Source organism: Cryptomeria japonica, chromosome 5 (assembly GCF_030272615.1).
Source record: "Cryptomeria japonica chromosome 5, Sugi_1.0, whole genome shotgun sequence".
NCBI lineage: Eukaryota > Viridiplantae > Streptophyta > Pinopsida > Cupressales > Cupressaceae > Cryptomeria > Cryptomeria japonica.
The window spans coordinates 81070439-81090879 of NC_081409.1; the positions used below are offsets into that span (position 1 = coordinate 81070439).

At 35.5% G+C, this 20441-nt stretch overlaps 1 pseudogene; it reads left to right on the forward strand.

Moving 5' to 3' along the window:
* The window catches only part of LOC131032781 (probable aldo-keto reductase 3), a 53177-nt pseudogene extending 33232 nt beyond the window's left edge, over positions 1–19945 (forward strand).
* The last annotated feature ends 496 nt before the right edge of the window (positions 19946–20441 follow it).

The following is a 20441-nucleotide window of genomic DNA, read 5'->3' on the forward strand; positions in this document are numbered from 1 at the left end:
AGTTCAACTTGAGAAAGTAAACATACCTCATTAGTTGCGAGTCTTCTTCTTGTCATCACTCCATTGTTCTTATCCCCAATGATCTGATCTTCTAAATGATTCAATCTCACATACCTAGGAGTCTTATGACTCTCTGTTCTTCTTCTCGGTTCTTTAGTTACTGTTGAATTTTATGATACTATCGAAGTAACTAGTTCAACACTCTATTCTGGTAAATATGTTATTGGTTTAGATATAATCATTTCCACTGCCGGTTCTTGCTCATAAACTCTGTTTTGACTTCTATTTAGCTCATCCACCTTGGCATTAGCACTCTCCACAATTCTCTGCAATCTCTTGTTATAACATCTATATGCCTTACTTTCATTAGAATAACAATGAAATACGCCATCATCACATATAGGGTCAAATTTTTGAATGATATCATCTCTCTTGATATAACATTTACTACCAAATATTCTGAAATACTTAACTATAGGTGTATTTCCAAACCATAATTTATAAGGTGTCTTATCGGTTTCTCCTTTGATATGTACTTTATTGAATGTATAAACCGTTGTGTTAAATATTTCTCTCCAGTAGATATGAGGTAGACTACTTTGCATCATCATTGTTCTAGCAGCATCCAAGATAGTTTTGTTCTTCCTTTCCACAACTTCATTCTGCTGAGGTGTCTGGGGAGCATATTATTGTCTCCTTCTACCACACTTCTCCCAAAATTTATTAAACTCACCGGATGTGAATTCTCAACCATGATCTTGATTGATAAATGATGTTTTCCAAAATGAATTGACAAATTACTTCACTGGTAGTGGATCAAAAAGGAACAACTTCCACCCACTTTGTAAAGTAATCAATGGCAGTTATAATGAAGGTATGTCTTTGAGATGAAGGAGGAGATATTTTACCAACAAGATACAAACCCCATGTATAAAAGGGCCAAGATTCTACCTGTGATCATAGTTCTTGAGTAGGGGTTGTTGGCATTCTACACTCTAATGAGAAATGATGGTGTTATCATTGATGGCAACCTTTTGGTAGCCACCTGGCATTCATTTGGTAAATCCATTGGCACCGGCATAGACATCTACATACACCGGCAGACACTTCACCAACAGTGGCTACAATGCATACCAACACTCCAGCCGACAGGGAATAAACTTTTGTTTATTGTATTAAATGTAATTATCTTTTGTAAAGTCGACATGGCATATTGTAAAATACTCATATATATGTGTGAGATTGTATAGGTCATTGTGTGTAGAAGAGAAGAGTTGTGAGTTATGTATAAGGTGATATAAGTGACAACAAGGTCTTGGATATAGATTGAGCTTAAACCGATACTAAACCTAGGATAGCTGATGTTGATTTGAAGCAGTACATTGTATTGGATTTTGATAATCCATTTTGTAAGTCAGTGAGACTTCTATCTTGTAAATTAAGTAGTGAGCTCTAGGAAGTTGGCCTTCCTGCATGTGTAGGCCCCTCATTGTAAGTAATATTTATTCATTGTCCAGTGAGTGAATATTGTGGGTCACAAATCCCAGCAAGGTTTTTCCCACACCGGGTTTCCTCACTAAACATCTTGTATTATGGTTTGCTTTCTATGCTATCTTTATTGTTCTTGTTTACTACATTAATTCTTATTTACCAGTACACTATTTTGGAATGCAAAATACTTAATAAGGTTACATATTTTGTTAATCGGTTAGATACTGATTCACCCCCACCTCTTACTATCTTTGGGACTATCATTAATCCTAATAGGGGCATGGATCAAATTACTATGTTGCTAACATTGATGAGATCATTTAACAAATGCAAAAGAATCCTTTTCCAGGGTTTTCCAATAATATCCCATCCAGAGCAATCTCTGAACTAAAGACCTACCCCCAAAATGCCCCGCAAGCACCTGAATACACTTCTTTGAGAGTGATAGGGACCTCATCATTGTTTAATAATTGAATAAGAAGACCATTATAACCCTCCTATAGAGAACATTAGAAAGGATAATGTATCTAGAAGCCAATTTGTGACTCTAGCCCTAGTATTGTTATTCGCAGTTAGGAAAGGTACTATCACTCAAATATCTTATGACATGCGAGTACCATTCATCAGAATCTATAATGCAACAACATGCCACATCACCAGGGTTATCAGCAATAGCTGGGGAAGTAAGGTTGTGAATAGTGAATTGAAGATCTACCATGGGGTCCTCTACAGACAAAAGAGAAGCAACACATGCCATCACATTAGCATGTTGATTATCTTTTCGAGGAATGGGCTCCATGGTGTAAGAATCAAATTTTTGTAACAAGGATAAAGATATATCTTTATATTGTGATAGTTTGTCTTTCTTAGCTTGATAAACTCATGTCACTTGTCTTATGATTAACTAAGAATCTCCATAAATATGTAGATTTTTCACACTCAATGCTAAGGCTTCTTTAATTCTGGCTATAAGAGCTTCATATTTAAAAATGTTGTTGGTGCATAAGAAATTGAGATGATATGATAAAGGAATAGGCTTCTTTTTAGGAGAAATTAAGACCACCCCTACCTTTGATCCTGTACGACACTTAGAGTTGTCGAAGTATAGTTCCCAAATCTCATGAACCTCATTGGAAAAAATGTATTCATATGGAAAAGACTTTGAATTAGGTAGGGAGAAGGATGAAGGAGCATCAACTAAAAGAGAGTCAACGCTTGACCCTTTATTGCCTTTTGTGAGACAAACTTAAGGTCAAACTCAGTCAACATCATAACCCACTTAGCTAAACATCTAGAAAGACCAGTTTTGGAGAAAAGATGTTTAAGAGGATCAAATTTAATGATAACATGAATCTCAACATTCAAGAGATAAGGCCTAAAATTTTGAGTTGAAAAACTGATGCAAGGCACTGTCTATCTATCATAGAATATCGGACTTCGTATTTGAGTAGAGTGTGGCTTATGTAATAAACCAAGCATTCTCTACCATCTTTATCACATTGTGCCAGTAAGGTTGCAAGAGCTTGAGGGGAAGCAGCAGTGTATAGAAGAAAAAGCTTAGTAGGATCAACAAGTTGAAGAATGGGAGGATTGGCCAAATAATTTTTTAGGTCTTCTAATGCTTCATGACAATCCTCATTCCATTAGAAAGTGATATTCTTTTTAAGAAATTGTGTGAAGGGAAAGGTACGATCCGCAAGGTGAGAGACAAACCTACGAATAGCTTGGATCTTTTTGGTTCAGGAGCACCTCATCAAACCCTTCAAGATGATAAGTCAGACTCTAAGAAGGGAGGATAAGGCATTAAATGTCTTCAGAAGGTTTTGTATAGGTTTTCAATCATGCATTATGTTAGTAACGAACCCCATCTTGTGAGCCAAAATCCTATTTTGTCATTTCTATGAGCCAATTAGGAATTTTGGACAATAGGGGATAAAATGTGTTGGTTTTACTATTTTAAGATGTTTTAGGAGGGGTTAAACTTGACCCAGGGCATTAGGAGGCGAAAGATGACATTTTGACAACTTTTACAAAAGTTGTCAAAAGTTGTCATGAGCAACTTTTATGCACTTTTTGCATTTTGTTAATTTGAAACTCCTCCAATGGCTCTAACCTCCTGATTTTTGGTTGAGAGAAGTTGTAGAGTAGTTTATACACCTTGTGGATCCAATTCCGAAGCGTGATTTTACGGAGAAGAGTTTTGATGCCCTCAAACTAATAGAATTCTAATTTTTTCCTACAATTTTGGAGTTTTTGGTCTATGGTATGGTATTGTACGGATTGGGATACACTCCCAATGATCTTAATTGGTTGGAGAGGAGAGTTAAATTTGTTTTGGCTTTGACTTGAAGTTCTAGTTGTGTGTGTTGTTCCTGAAATTCAACTTTTACTATAGGTGCCCAGAAAACCAGGGTTTTCAATGGGTTTTTCCTCCTCCATGGCCATGTCTTGCACTTTATCAATCTAAGATCCATGGGATTTGGTGAAAGGAAAGTATGGTAAGTTTATTCTAGGATTCCAAGAGTGTTTTGTAGGAGGAGCAAGGGAGGGAAGTGTTTGGAGCGACCCTAGGTAGACATCTCTATGTGGCTACGTAGACCTTGTATGCAATTGGCGATGATTCCAGGCGTGTATCCCAGGATTGTATATGGAATCCACCCAAGGGGTGTGCTAGAGATGAGAGAGATACCTCAAGGAGAAGCCATTATTGAAGATGGAGAAACCTTTGCTACTACCATAAAAGAAATCCCTGACCAAGTTAAGACTCATCTTCAACAATCTGCAGAGAGATATAAAACTCATGCTGACAAAAAGAAGAGAGATGTTCAGTTTGATGTGGGAGACTTGGTGTGGGTTCACTTGAAGAAGGAAAGACTTCCAAAAGGTAGATACACAAAGTTGATGCAAAGAAAGATTGGATCCTACCAAATCTTGAAGAAATGTGGTCCAAATGCCTATGAACTTCAATTACCATCTGATCTTGGTTTGTCACCTATTTTTTATGTTTGTGACTTAACTCTTTATAAATGTAGTGTTGGTGTAGGATAAGACACAATTCAGGATATTGTTGATGATGATATTCCCAAACATGAACCACCAAAGTTACATAAGGTCTAGACACTAAGGTTACAAAGAAAACCATGAGAAAAGTCTACATGGAGTATTTGGTGGCTTGCAAAGGACAACCTGATTCTGAAGTATTCTGGATGATAGAGCAACAGATCAAAGATCATGGTGTAGACCTACAGACTCTCATCTTAAGTGGACTTGACATTTCTTCTTCCGGGGAGTATGGTACAAGAGCATCCCAACAAACCCTTCAAGATGATAAGTCAGACTCTAAGAAGGGAGGATAAGGCATTAAATATTTCTTTAGAATGTTTTTTATATGTTTTCAATCATGCATTATGTGTTTATAATAATGAACACCATCTTGTGAGCCAAATTCCTATTTTGGCATTTCTATGAGCCAATTAGGACTTTTGGACAAAAGGGGATCAAATTTGTTGGTTTTAGTGTTTTAAGATGTTTTAGGAGGGGTTAAACTTGACCCAAGGCATTAGGAGGCGAAAGATGACATTTTGACAACTTTTGCAAAAGTTGTCAAAAGTTGTCATGAGCAACTTTTATGCACTTTTTGCATTTTGTTAATTTGAAACTCCTCCAACAGCTCTAACCTCTTGATTTTCAGTTGAGAGAAGTTTTAGAGTATTTTATACACCTTGTGGATCCAAACCCTAAGTGTGATTGTATGGAGAAGAGTTTTGATGCCCTCAAACTAATAGAATTCTGAGTTTTTCCTACAATTCTTGAGTTTTTGGTCCATGGTATGGTACTGTACGGATTGGGATCTATTCCCAATGATGTGAATTAGTTGGAGAGGAAAGTTAACTTTGTTTTGGCTTTTATTTTATGTTCTATTTGTGTGTGTTTCTCCTGATATTCAACTTTTACTGTAGGTGCCCGAAAAACCAAGGTTTTCCTGGGGTTTTTCCTCCTCCATGGCCATATCTTGCACTTTATCAATCTGAGACCCATGGGATTTGGTGAAAGGAAAGTATGGTCAGTGTATTCTAGGATTCCAATATTTTTTTTCAGGAGGAGTAAGGGAGGGAAGTGTTTGAAGCGAGCCTAGGCAGACATCTCTATGTGGCTACCTAGACCTTCTGTGCAATTGGCGATGATTCTAGGCATGTAACCCTGGAATCCCTTATGGTTTATGGTTACCTACATTCCCATGGGATTTTAATTGGCTGGCTCATTCATCTGAGTATAGTTGCTTCACAAAAGAGGCCTAATTAACCCTTTAGGATAGTCAACATCCTACCGGCAAAGACCTTTATTTTCCAAACACTGACCCTTCCTTTTGGGGATTTGTGTAACTTCAAAAAGGGTGTTTGAATGCATAATTTGTTTTCTAAGGTGTTTGGGAAAATTTTAACTTAAGGTCTCTTTACTCGCTAAATAGGGATACAAGCAATGAGGCCTATTTGTAGGAGTTTCTTAAGGTATGGGCATGAATCCTTACAACCGGTTCTTTTTCTGACCTTGGGAAGTCTTGAATGACCCAAAACCGGTATGAAAATGATTTGTAACCCTTGGAGGTATCATGGAGTGTGTTGTAGCAAGATACCCCTGATTGAGTAGGTATGAGTCTTGAAGATGGTGAGAAGATTGAACTAATATTGTAGAGCCTTGTCTTGATAGGATCCCATTCTCAGATTGAGGGGTCAGTGTCATACATTTTGATGTGTTTTGCAGGTTGCAAGGAGGTCTTTGCATCACTTTCCTTGCAAACTTTTTATTTGAGAAACATTCTTAGGAGGTGGAATGTTAACGATAGACTCTATCTTCTTTGTATCCACCTCAATGCCATGATGTGAAACTATGAATCCTAATAGATTTCCACTATCTACACCAAAAACACATTTTCAGGGATTCAAATGCATGTTATACTTATGAATTCTCTCAAAGATTTGACAAAGGATGTTAACGTGATCTGTATGAAGAATGGATTTGGCTAAGATATCATCAACGTAATCTTTTAAGGTCTTATACATATAGTCATGGAAAATGAGAGTCATAGCACGCTGATAGGTTGTGCCTACATTTTTCAATCCAAAAGGCATCACAATCCAGCAAAACGTACCCCAAGGAGTGGTGAAAGAAGTTTAATATTGATCTTGGGGATTGATGAAAATTTGATTATATCCTAAGAAACCATCCATAAAGGATAGTAAAGCATGCATTGCTACTGAATCCACTATCATATCAATATTTGTGAGGAGAAAATCATCTTTTAAAGAGGCCTTGTTCAAATAATGAAAATTAGTACACATCTTAATCTTGTTTTTAGCTTTAGCCACCACCACAATTTTTGATATCCATGGGAAATAATCGATAGGATGAATGAATCCAGCATCTAGAAGTTTTTCAATCTCATCTTTAACAAGTAATGCCATTTCAGGGTGAATTTTTTGAATCTTTTACTTCACAAGTTTAGCATCAGGAACTAGGACAATGTTATGAGTGACAATCTTAGGATCTATGCTAAGCATGTCAGAATATATCCAAGCAAACATCTCAGGAAATTCACGTAACAACTCAGCATATTGTTTTTTCTCTTCTTCATCAAGACACTTCCCTATCTTGATGATCTTATCTTCAACAAAAGGATCCATCTTATATCAATGGTGTCATTTATTCGGAGATTTCTTTTTTGAGGAGCATCTCTCAATTGAGGAAATTCTTTAACTATCTCATCGTTATTTCTTTCTTAACGAAAGTAAGCTTCCACATTTAAACAATAGGGAAAACTATGATTATGGTGATAATGAGGAAGGTTGTCATAAGGTCCCAAGAATTCAGCTATGGAATCATCGGTAAAAAAACATCCAAAGCAAAGACACAAGAAGGGTCAAAGTCAATATATTTTGGATATTTTAATGAGAGAGAAACAGAAATGACATTAACATTAATAGATGGTCTCTTAGATGCTTTGGTACGCTTGAAAGGATCATAACCAAGCCCATATGTCATATCATGAAATTTGTTTTCCAAGGGAACTTTAATCCCTTTTTTCTTGAGCACCGCACCCATTTCCATTATATCCACACCTAGCTAAGATGTGAAAACTAGGACCATAAAGGTTAGTCATTTGTGAAGAAGAAGGAGGATTTAAGAAAAGTGAAGGATCAAAATCCTCTAGACCAGAAACTAAGGGAGATGAAATCTAAGAAGCCACCACAAAGTTATTACTCAATGGCCCAGACAATGTAGATTTATTCTTAGGCTCTCCTTCTTCTTTCTTCTTTTTGGCCTTAGGTTCTCTAGGGGGAATTCTATATTCCCCTATGAAATTAGGATTGAAATCCAGGGATCCCCAATCATCTTTTGCAAGAATCTGCTCAAGAGAGAATGTATTCTCAATTGTAGAGTCATGGTGAGAAGATTCTTCCTCAAGAACCTGAGGTCCACTTGAGGAAGTATCTATGATTGATCTAGATATAGGAGACAGGTTTGATGAACTAGTCACACTACTAGGAGTAGAAACTATAGGAATTGTCTAAGATAGTTGGGGAAGAATCGATTGAAGAGGATTTAGAACTTGATGTTTGTAAACAAGCCTGAAATATCGTGTCTCTTAACAAGGTATATGTTGTATTGTTGTGAATGAATTTGATTTTCCAATGCAATGTAGAGGGAACATCTTGCATACTATGAATCCAAGGTCTTCCTAGCAACAAGTTGCATGTCAACTCTCCAGACATGACATGGATATGTTGATATGGTTTTTTCATTGATGTCAACACTTGTCATCACTTGTCAACACTTATTAGCACTTAGAGACTTTGGTTATGATTCACCAGCAAGACATAAAATTATGCAAGAAACTGGTATTTGGTTCACCGACATATTATATTGTTCACCGGCATATTATATTGTTCACCGGCACTTGAAATGACTTGGACAATACTTGATTATGTCAAAGACATTATTCGATCACTTGGTTTTGGCGATTTGGTTATTTGTTTATTCGGGTTTGCATATTTGCTGTTACTGACAAATAGGTCCAGGATAAGCATCGACAGTCATATCTATTCCAGATCAGCATGACATGTTATGGAGATGATTTATTATTATTGTAAATGCATTGAGCTGACATCATGCATCAGATATTGATTTGTTTGTAATTGATTTTATTGTAATATCTTTTAGTGAGCTGACCTATTCAATTGGTCTTAGGTTATGGTATATATGTGAAATCTTATTTGTAAGATCGATAGGTGATTGGAAAAAAGAATTGTAATAGAATATATGCGAAAATAAGCAAAGCTATACACGTAGACATCATTTGAAGGTTGAAGGAGGATTTTGTGAAGGCAATCAGAACTATACCAGTACTGAATCTAGCATATGAAGATGCTATTTTGTGCAGTACATTATCATTGGATCTAACCATCCAATTGTAGTCAGTGTGACTCTAATTTTGTGATTGAGCAGTGAGCTCTAGGCAGTTGGGATTTCTACATGTGTAGAATCCATATTGTAAACACATACTATCTACAGTAGTATCATTTGATTATGGGTAAGGCTTCCCACCGTGGTTTTTCCCTTTATAGGGTTTCCATGTATAAACATTGGTGTTATGTGTTGTGGATGTTGTTGTTTCTTTGTTTCATCCATTAATCTTTACCAGTATTACAATTAACTGTTAAGACTATCTACCAGCATAAAGTTTGGTTTACCGGTATTGAACATTAAGTTTTGGTTAAGTTAATTTTGGTTGAATTTATTAGACAACCGATTCACCCCCCCCCCCTCTCAGTTGTCTCTAGGACTTAACAATTGGTATCAGAGCCTAGTTCTCTTTTTGCAGAAGTTTAACAGCTTGAGGAGATCCAATGTCTACCAACTATTTCAGGAAGGACAGTCTGAAACTTGATGGAACTAACTATGGCATATGGAAGATCAGCATGCAGACACACCTGAATTGCATTGGAAATGATATATGGGAGGTTACAAAGAATTGCTATACTGCTCCTACTCCCGGTCAGCCTAATCCACCAACCTTAGGAAAAGATGAGGAAAATGATTGCAAAGCAAGAGAAGCACTTTTGAGCGCATTGTCAGATCAGCAAGTCATAGGATTGTCAGATAGATCTACTACTAAAGCTATTTGGGATAAACTGTAAACACTAGATGAAGGAGATTCCACAGTCAAAATTGCAAAACTTGAATGCTTCCGGGTCAGGTATGAAAGTCTAAAAATGGAAGAAGATGAAAGAATTTCTACTTTTATGGAAAGAGTAAATGAAATTGCTTTGGGTATACAATGTTGTGGAGGAACCTTAAGTGAAGATGAGATTGTTTCTAAAGTTTTAAGAGTTTTGCCACTGACATATAAAATGAAAGTTACTGCTATAAATGAATTAAGAACAATGCCTAATGCATCAGTATTTAGAGACACTTTGGTTGGAAAACTTTTAGCTTTTGAGCTTCAAGAATTTGGTCTTGTTACTACTATCAAGACAGATCTAGCTTTTAAGGCTTCATCATCAACTTCAGCAGCGTCATCGTCATTTGACAAATCTGATTGGAAAGCCTTCTATGCAAGAGAACTTGAAGAAAGTAGGAGAGAAAATGAAGAACTTAAAGAACTTGAAGCACTATTTGCAAGGAAAATGCCTAAAGGTCCAATTGGAAGTAAGTATGAAGGCAAAGAACCCTTTAAATGTTTTAACTATAATAAGATTGGTCATATGGCATCTAGATGTCCTGATAGACATGCAAGATTAAGAGAAGAAGCTAAAAGAACATACAAGCCTAACCCTGACTATCAGAAATACAAGTTTAAGAAGAACAAAGACAAATCTTGTTATTATGTTGATGAAGGAGTTACTGATGATTCTGATGAAGATCCGGTAGATAATGGATGGGCTTTTGTTGCTATAACAAAAGATCAACCAACACCTACTGTTCAATCGGTAGAGCAGGCCCTGGCAGCTAAAATTGAAGATAAGGATGAAAGGATTATTGATTCGGGATGTTCACATCATATGACTGGAGATAAGAGTAAATTCTTAACCTTTCAGGATTACAATGGAGGTCTAGTAAGATTTGGAGATGATAAAGCTTGTTTGATCAATGGAAAAGGCACTATATCTTTTGATGGTAAGCACAATACGGATAATGTTTACTATGTTGAAGGTTTGAAGCATAATATTTTAAGTGTTGGTCAATTAGTTGAGAAAGGATTTCAATTACAATTCAAGAATGGTAAATGCAAAATCTTAAACAAAACTGTTTTGGAAATTGCAACTGGTAATCAGAACAGAGGTAATATCTTTCATTTGAACAACAATGAGAAAGCATGTTTGATTGCACATATTGATGAAAGTTAGTTATGGCAAAAGAGACTTTGTCATGTAAATTTTGATTGCATTGTGAACATCAGTACTACTAAAGCAGTTAGAGATTTTCCTAAGATTGTTAAACCTCACAATCCAGTATGTAAGGAATGTCAATTTGGAAAGCAAGTTAGAGCATCTTTCAAAAGTATTCCGAAGAAGTCTAACAATATTCTTGATTTAATTCACACCAATTTATGTGGTCTAGCAAGAACTAGAAGTATGCAAGGAGATAGATATTTTATGCTAATCATTGATGACTATTCTAGAATGTGTTGGGTTACTTTTCTCAGAGAAAAATCTGAAGCATTTGGAAAATTCAAACTATTCAAAGTGATGGTAGAAAATGAAACCGGCAAGAAAATGTTTGAGATCAGATCAAGGAGGTGAGTTCACATCTAAGGAATTTAATGCATTCTGTGATGTGAATGGGATCAGAAGACAATTGTGAGCACCCTGGACACCCCAATAGAATGGAGTTGTAGAAAGGAAAAACAAAACTATCTTGGATGCAGCCAGAAGTATGATATCAAAAGATAATATACCTCATATATACTAGAGAGAAGTGGCCAATATAGCTATTTATACATTCAACAGAGTTCACATCAGAGGAGAAACTGGTAAGACCCCACATGAACTATGGTTTGGTAATACTCCTACTCTTAAATATTTCAGAATATTTGGAAGTAAATGTTATATTAGAAGAGATGAGTATATTGGCAAATTTGATCCTAGAAGTGATGAAGGAATATTTCTTGGTTATTCATCTAAGAGCAAGGCATATAGATGTTTTAACAAAAGACTGCAAAAAATTGTTGAGAGTGCAAATGTGAAGATTGATGAACAATTTAGAGGAAATTCAAGGTACACAGACTCTAAACTGGAAATTGAGATAATCACAAATGAACCTATTATGAATACATTGGTACAGAATGGTGATCCAGTTACACTAACATCATCTCGAGATTCAACAGTCACTGAAGAACAACAACAAGCAAAAACACCCTGGTATGTAAGATTGAACCATTCTAAATATCAGATAATTGGAAATAATTTCAAGGTGTTATGATTAGAGGAAGACTGACAAATGAAGAGGTATGTCTTATTTATCAAATTGAACCTACATCAATTAATGAGGCATGTGAAGATAAATATTGGATTAAAGCAATGGAAGATGAATTGGAACAAATTGAAAGGAATAACACTTGGTCATTAGTTTCCCGGCCTAAAAACAAAACTGTAATTGGAACTAAATGGGTTTTCAGAAATAAACTTAATGAAGATGGAATGGTAATCAGAAACAAAGGAATATTGGTGTGTAAGGGATATTCTCAAAAAGAAGGAATTGATTACAATGAAACCTTTGCATCGGTAGCTAGAATTGATGCAGTAAGACTTTTATTGGCTTTTGCAGCACACAAGAACTATAAAGTATATCAAATGGATGTTAAATGTGCATTTCTGAATGGAGATCTTGAAGAAGAAGTTTACATTGAGCAACCTGATGGATTTTCTTTGACAGATAACAAAGACATGGTTTGCAGGTTAAGGAAAGCTTTATATAGATTGAAACAAGCTCCTAGAGCTTGGTATGCAAGATTGGACAAATATCTTTTGAAGCTTGGTTACACAAAAGGTAATGCTGATAGTAATCTATACTACAAAGTGACTAATGATGACATCTTGGTTATTGAAGTTTTTGTTGATGATATAATATTTGGAGGAGAAGATGGTTTGTGTAAAGACTTTTCTAACAAAATGCAGCAAGAATTTGGAATGTCTATGATTGGAGAGATAAAATTCTTTTTAGGATTGCAGATTTCACAGACTGATAAAGGTATATTCCTATATCAATCTAAGTACTTGAAGGAATTACTAAAGAAATTTGGCATGGAGAATTGTAAACTGGTAAGCACACCTATGACTACAAATGATAAATTATCTTTGAAGGATGAATCTACACCTATTAATCCAACTAGATACAAATCTATGATAGGAGGTTTACTGTATTTGACACAAACAAGAACTGATATTATGAATGCAGTATGTATTGTTTCAATATTTCAGGGTAATCCTAAAGAAAATCATGAATCAGCAGTGAAAAGGATTTTCCGGTACCTACAAGGCACTACAAATCTTGGTTTATGGTATGCTAGAGATGAAAATTTTGACTTATATGCATACACAGATGCTAAATGGGCAGGAGATGTGGATGACAGAAAAAGCACCACCGGCAGAGCATTTTTTCTTGGCAGCAGATTAACTTCTTGGTTGAGTAAGAAACGGAGTTGTACAAGTTTATCAATAGTAGAATCAGAATATGTTGCAGTAGCAACCAACTGTATACAGTTATTATGTATCAAGAAAATGTTGAAGGACATAAAGGTAAATTGCAAAGAACCTATCACTATTTATTGTGACAATACAACAACAATTGATATATCAAAGAACTCAATACTTCACTCTAAAACTAAACATGTTTCTATCAAATTGAACTTTCTAAATGAGAATGTTGAAGCAAAAGAACTAAAATTGGTTTATGTGAATACTAAAGAGTGGATTGCAGATATTTTTACAAAGCATTTGCCTAAGGAAACATTTGAGTATCTCAGAGAGCAATTTGGAGTCCTACCCCCACTGGTAGAGACTTAGACAGTTAATGTTTATCATCAACCGATAGAATTAATAGAGAAATCTTTTATTCCGGCTTTGATGAGGAGAGCTACTTCCTAGGGGGAGTAGTTGGTATATTGAATGAATTGGTATTTTGTATTTGGTTTTGTATTGCTTTGGCATTTGATGTCAAAGGGGGAGAGATTGATATGGAAAAACACATGGATAACACATATCATTCCTAGGGGGAGAGACTTTATCCTTTGGGGAAAGATATTTGATTTCTGGTTAATGATCTCTTTAAGAGATTGTTGGATTTTGGTTTTTGGCATTTCTGTTTTGGCACTTTGATGGTTTTTCCATCTTGTGTTGCCATCAATGCCAAAGGGGGAGATTGTTGGTATTTTGGATATGTTGATATGGTTTTGTCATTGATGTCAACACTTGTCATCACTTTTCAACACTTATCAGCACTTGGATACTTTGGTTATGATTCACTGACAAGACAAAGAATTATGCAAGAAACTGGTATTTGGTTCACTGGCATATTATATTGTTCACCGACATATTATATTGTTCACTGGCACTTGGAATGAATTGGAAACTAATTGATTATGTCGAAGACATTATTCGATCACTTGGCTTTGGCGATTTGGTTATTTGTTTATTCCGGTTTACATATTTCATGTTACCGACAAATAGGTCTAGGATAAGCACCAACAGTCATATCTATTCCAAATTAGCACGACATGTTATGGAGATGATTTATTATTATTGTAAATGCATTGAGCCGACATCATGCATCGGATATTGATTTGTTTGTAATTGATTTTATTGTAACGTCTTTTAGTGCTCTGACCTATTAAATTGGTCTTAGGTTATGGTATATATGTAAGATCTTATTTGTAAGATCGATAGGTGATTGGGAAAAAGAATTGTAATAGAATATATGCAAAAATAAGCAGAGCTATACACACAGACATCATTTGAAGGTTGAAGGAGGATTTTGTGAAGGCAATTAGAACTACACCAATACTGAATCTAGCATATGAAGATTCTATTTTATGCAGTACATTATCATTGGATCTAACCCTATAATTGTAGTCAGTGTGACTCTCATTTCGTGATTGAGCAGTGAGCTCTAGGCAGTTGGCCTTTCTGCATGTGCATAATCCATATTGTAAACACATACTATCTACAGTAGTATCATTTGATTGTGGGTAAGGCTTCCCATCGTGGATTTTCCCTTACAAACATTGGTGTTATGTGTCGTGGATGTTGTTGTCTCTTTGTTTCATGCATTAATCTTTACCGGTATTACAATTAACTATTAAGACTATCTACCAGCATAAAGTTTGGTTTACCGGTATTGAACATTAAGTTTTGGTTAAGTTAATTTTGGTTGAATTTATTAGACAACTGATTCACCCCCCCCCCCCCCCCCCCCTCTCAGTTGTCTCCAGGACCTAACAAGGAGTAGGTAAAGTAATAGGACCTACCTTAACAAGAAAGGTGATGATACCTAGTGAAGATTTAGCAACATTATCAAAGCCACAGATAGTGAGAGAATCAAGCTTGATAAGAGATGTATCAACATTGATCTTATTGAACAATTTAACACTACAAACATTAAGGCCAGAACTATTGTCCACTAATGTTTGTCTTATCGCACTATCATTTATGATAACCATAATCATTAAGGGATCATATTATTGTTGAATTTCACTAGAAGGCAACTCACCTTGTGTAAACACAATCTGAGCCTTAGGTAATGTAATAGAGTGAATCAAGGAAGCCATATTATTAATTGTCACCATGGGTGGCACATTCAATATTTTCAAAGCATCTTGTAGCATTCCATGATGAGTTGAGGAAGTTTGAAGCAAATCCCAAAGGAATATCTTGGCAGGAGTAGCTTTAAGTTGTTCGACAATATCATATTCCTTACCAAGAGTTTATGAGATACGAGGTTCTTGAGGAAGAATGAGTTGAGGATCAGGTAGAGGAGTCAGAACAACTAGAGGAGGGTTAGGTTGCCTATTGTTTCTTGTGTTATAAGTATGGGCAACTGCATTATAACTCTCCTTAGTAAGTTGTCTAGCATAGCTATAAAGACTCTTAGTGGGATTCCTTCCTTGAACCGTAATGATAGGTTTGTTTGGATTGCTAAAGGAATCATGACCATATCCACCTTGAACCATGAAAAAAGGTTGATTAGGAAGAGGTGAAGTTGGAGAAGGAAAAACACCTTGGACAACAAAAAGTGGTTTGCTATGTTCATTCACATTGATCATGTTAATTATCTTTTTAAATGCATTATTCTTGTTTAAAAGTTTGGGCAAAGACATAAAGTCATTAAGGGCATCATCTAATAAAGCATGGTCATAGTGATTGAAAGAATTGACCTTGGATTCAAAAGGAGACATAACATCATAGAGGGAATCATGGGAATCAATTATTTGCTAGATCTAGTGGAGGAGTTGATAGGAATGTACCCATGAGAGGGATTATTCAACTTATCCTTCTCATCACCACAAAATGGTATAGTAACAAGGTTGATTATTTTTGGGAAAAATGAGGGTTTAGAAGGCTTAGGGTTCAAAAAATCATCGAGAGCTTCATCTAATTCATCCTTAATAAACTCATAATCTGGAAAATTGTATACATCATCAAAAGCATGAACTTCTTGCAAATAGAAATCTAACATTTTGAAATGAAAATTGCATGAAACCTAAACAGACAATGCAAGGAAAATGAAAGAAACCTATCTCTTTTTAATTTATTTTTCTCTTTTTTTTGTTTTTTTTGGAAAGAAAATTAAATAAATCTAGATCTAACAATGCAAAAATGAATTTGATTCATGTTAGGTTCACCAAAGATGTGTAGGGGAAAAAGTGAGACTAAGTATGGAAACCCTAATCCCACTCTCATACACACTCATGGAATATGAAAGAGCCTAGGGAGGTAACACATGTTGGCTACTTCTTATGAGAAAGAGAGAGCCATCGATTACCCCTTAGGTTTCATATTCCTTTTCTGTAAATGAGAGAGAGGAATGATGCAAAATGCAATCCAACCTAGAAAGCAAATAAACAATCAAATCCTAATCTGAGAATACAAATCAAATAACAACTGATACACTACTGAAAAGTATATATCATAAGGAAAAATCAAAGGTGAACTTGTGTCTAAAATCAGAGAATGAATGTTGGGACCAGGGTGCCACACCATTGTCCTAATTCTGCAATTATGGAGCTGCAACTAACAGGGGGGATTCTGAGATCTGTAAGTTTCTGACCTACCAAGTCTTGCTGACAGAAGGAAGGACCAAGGCGCCATGCCTGTCTTAGGAAGGACCAAGGCACCACACCCATATCCTTGACAAATTTCTGCACTTTTGAGGTTTCTAGGTGGTTTAGATGCCTGTTTCAGACTTGTAACTGCTTCCAGATTCCTGTTTCTGCACCTACAACTAAAAAGGGAAGGTTTGGGGTGCCTATATAGGGTTTTTCCATAGTCAAACCCCCATGTTGGTGATTTCCACCTCCATGAATAATCGATAAATGTACTAAAAATGTGTGTGCAAGAACATTGTGTATATGCAAGATCCTGAATGAAAGTAAAGAACCTAGAGCAACCCTAAAGAGTAAACCTTAATTGCTTATAATTGACAAAGTAAATGCTTTAAATCCATAATGCAAAGTGCTTTAAAGAATGAATAAGAATCAAAATGAAGCTTATGCAAAGATCTGAAAACAACATGAAAGCATACCCAACCCCAAGGGAGAGGTACAAGCTAGTCGTCAGTCGATGATCTCCTATTGTTCTTATACATCTTCAAAAGGCCCCAATTTATAAAATGATGCTTGATGAATATTTCATGGATGAATTTTGAATGTTGTTGAAGACTTCAAAGATCTACTCTTTTGCTGCAAAGAAGGCTCTAATACTCCAAAAACCTACTCTTAGATTCTTAGAAGAAGACCCCTTCAAATGAAGAAAGAGAGCTCTTAAGTATGAAACCCTATATCTTAATTTCATGTTTAGGCCGACCTAGGATTTGAATTTTTCGCTGATATTTTGGGGCTAAGAATTATCATATCAGAGGATTGTGCTCCCGAAATTTCAGGAAAAAAGTTGCAGACCATGTGCATTCCCACCACGGTCCGACCAACTTTTCACCAAATTTTCAAGACCGTTAGATATGCTTATATTAGAGCGTATCCCAAAGTTACAACTGATTTTGAGATGTTTTGATATGCAAAATTAGGCCTAAACGGTCAAAATAAGACATAATTAGGGTTTATGATTAAATGATTCAGTGGAGGAATAAAATTAAAAGGGGATCGCTTAGGGTAAAGGGCCCAACTTTGTAATTTGTAAAGTGATGAGACATGACCTTAGATTTAATTAATTTAATTAATTAAATGCTTAAAGGGGAATGAGAAATGCAAGATGCAAAACACACTAAGGCGGGTGCTAACCTAACTATGAAATTGTACCACCCTAGCAAGGGTGTACAATTTACGACACTACAAGTTACAAGAGGATAATAGTAGTAATATAGAACCATAAACAAGATAATCATAAATACAAAAATAATAATGATATTTTTATCTCTTATTAAAGGAACAAGAGTATTCATTGAACAAGTATGATGATATCTAAATTAGGTTTATAATAGAAATGAAAACTAAACAATGATAGGAAGAAAATATGTCTTTCGTTCATCTGTTTCTATCTATCCTCTTCCTTTGCGTCCTCTTTCTACAAGACACTATTCTAATTGTGGGTGTGGATTGTTCATCATATTGAAAACCCTCCTCATTATTCTTTCTCTGACTTGCGTAAATTCAAGGATGGTTTCCTTCTTGCCGAGGTTCAAGAATGACAATCGAATCATTATGTGCAACAAACAATTCATCATGTTCCTCTATCTCCTCTTCATGCTCGCTCCTTGATGAATTTGAATGTTGAGCTTCCTATACGAAAAAAAAAATTTAACTTATTAAAATAACATAATAATTTTAATTAAATTATTACAAAAAACATATAATATGATAAAGAATTTACCTCATATTCATGACCAAAAACCAAAATAGTGGCCATTTTTCCTCAACTCATATAAGAATTGACTTTTCGTGATACTTCAGACATTTATGAACCAGAGACCAAAGAAATTCTTCTAGGAAAGGTTAGTTAGTGTTACCAAGTCTTAATCTCACATTTCCATGACTTTGAAATTTTTTTCTACAAGCTTTACAGTAAGTCGATTTGGGGAAAACTATATAACCCATCACTGAAAAAAAATAATTAAATGTAACTTAAAAGATGCATTTATTGAAACAATTGACAGAAAAAGAATTTTGCCCATGTTCTCTTGCACAAGTACATCTTGTTTTAATTCTTAAGATATTCTGTTTTTAATTCTTAATGTATTCCTTATATGAACTTACTCTATTTTCTCATTGCTCTAACTTCATCCATAATACCTTTATTGTTCGTAAATAGGCTCTGAAAGGCATAAGAGAGAAGGTCCAGATTGCTACTAAGTTTGGATTGACTTGGGATAATGGATAATCTGGTGTGAGGGGAGATCCTGCATACGTTAGGGTTGCCTATGAAGCAAGCCTCTAGAGGCTTGATGTAGACTACATTGATCTTTATTATCAGCACAGGGTACATACTACAGTACCCATAGAAGCTACTGTAAGTTTACAGATTTGAAAGCTGTAATTTTACATTAAAATATTTTTTTCAGCTACTGTAAGTCTTAAGATTTGAAACCTGTTATTGCGGAAAGATATTCTTCATCAGGCTAATGTAATTCTTAATATTTCAAACTTGTGATCTGGTTACAAAATGTTCTTTTATCAAGCTACTATAATGTTTTAATCATCAAGGTTGTATGTCTTTGGAGTAGAAACGTGTATCCCTCTAGCTTTTACTGAGGTCTAGCAAAACACAAGAGGCTGATAACAAGCAATTGACTTGGCCTTTTATGCAATTGGGTGAGCCTGAAGAAGCAGGTAGAAGAGGGAAAGATAGAATATGTGGTTTTGTTCGACGCCTCTACTTCAACAATCCGCAGAGCCCATGCAATTCATCCAATCACTGCATTGCATCTTGAATGGTCTCTCTGGAGTAGGGATTCTGAGGCCCAAATTATTCCTACATGCAGGTATACAGTGTGACAGTACAATAACACAACAATCAGTAATTTCATTTTTAATTCATTTATGTAGAGCACTAAGAATAAATGTTTGTGAATTTAGGTTTATACCAAAGGTCGAATTGGAGGTTTAAGAATTTAAATAAGTTATGTGAGATTCTGATTAGTTTAATGTTCTTTTTCCCATTCGCAGGGAGTTGGGGATTGGGATTATTACATACAACCCTTTAGGAAGGGTTTTTTTTTTTTTTTTTCCTAACTTCTTGTAACTGTGACTAATTATGACTACCATAAGGTATAGGATTGAATTTTTCTTTTGGTATGTAGGATCAATTTCAAACAAAATAAACTCTAAACACAAATCTATATTACAAGATCATAGTGGAGAATTAAGGTGACAATTAATTTCATTTGATTTTATCATTTTAGATTAATCCAGATCATATAATTGATTTGTTAAATAGGAGAGCACAGTGCTTCAAAGTGAGAGTCTTGAGCACAACCAAGCTTTATTCCAAAAGCTAAGTGAGATCAGTTTACGAAAAGGGTTAAAGCCAAGCCAGCTTGCTCTTGCATGGGTTCAACATTTGGGGAATGTTGTTGTGCCCATACCTGGAACCATCAAGATTAAGAACTTGGATGATAATATATTCTCGCTCTCTGTACATTTGACTGCAGATGACATGAAGGAAATTGAGGCCATTAATCCTGTAGATGCTGCAGCTGGAGGTCGAAGCAGAGCAGAGGAATCACAA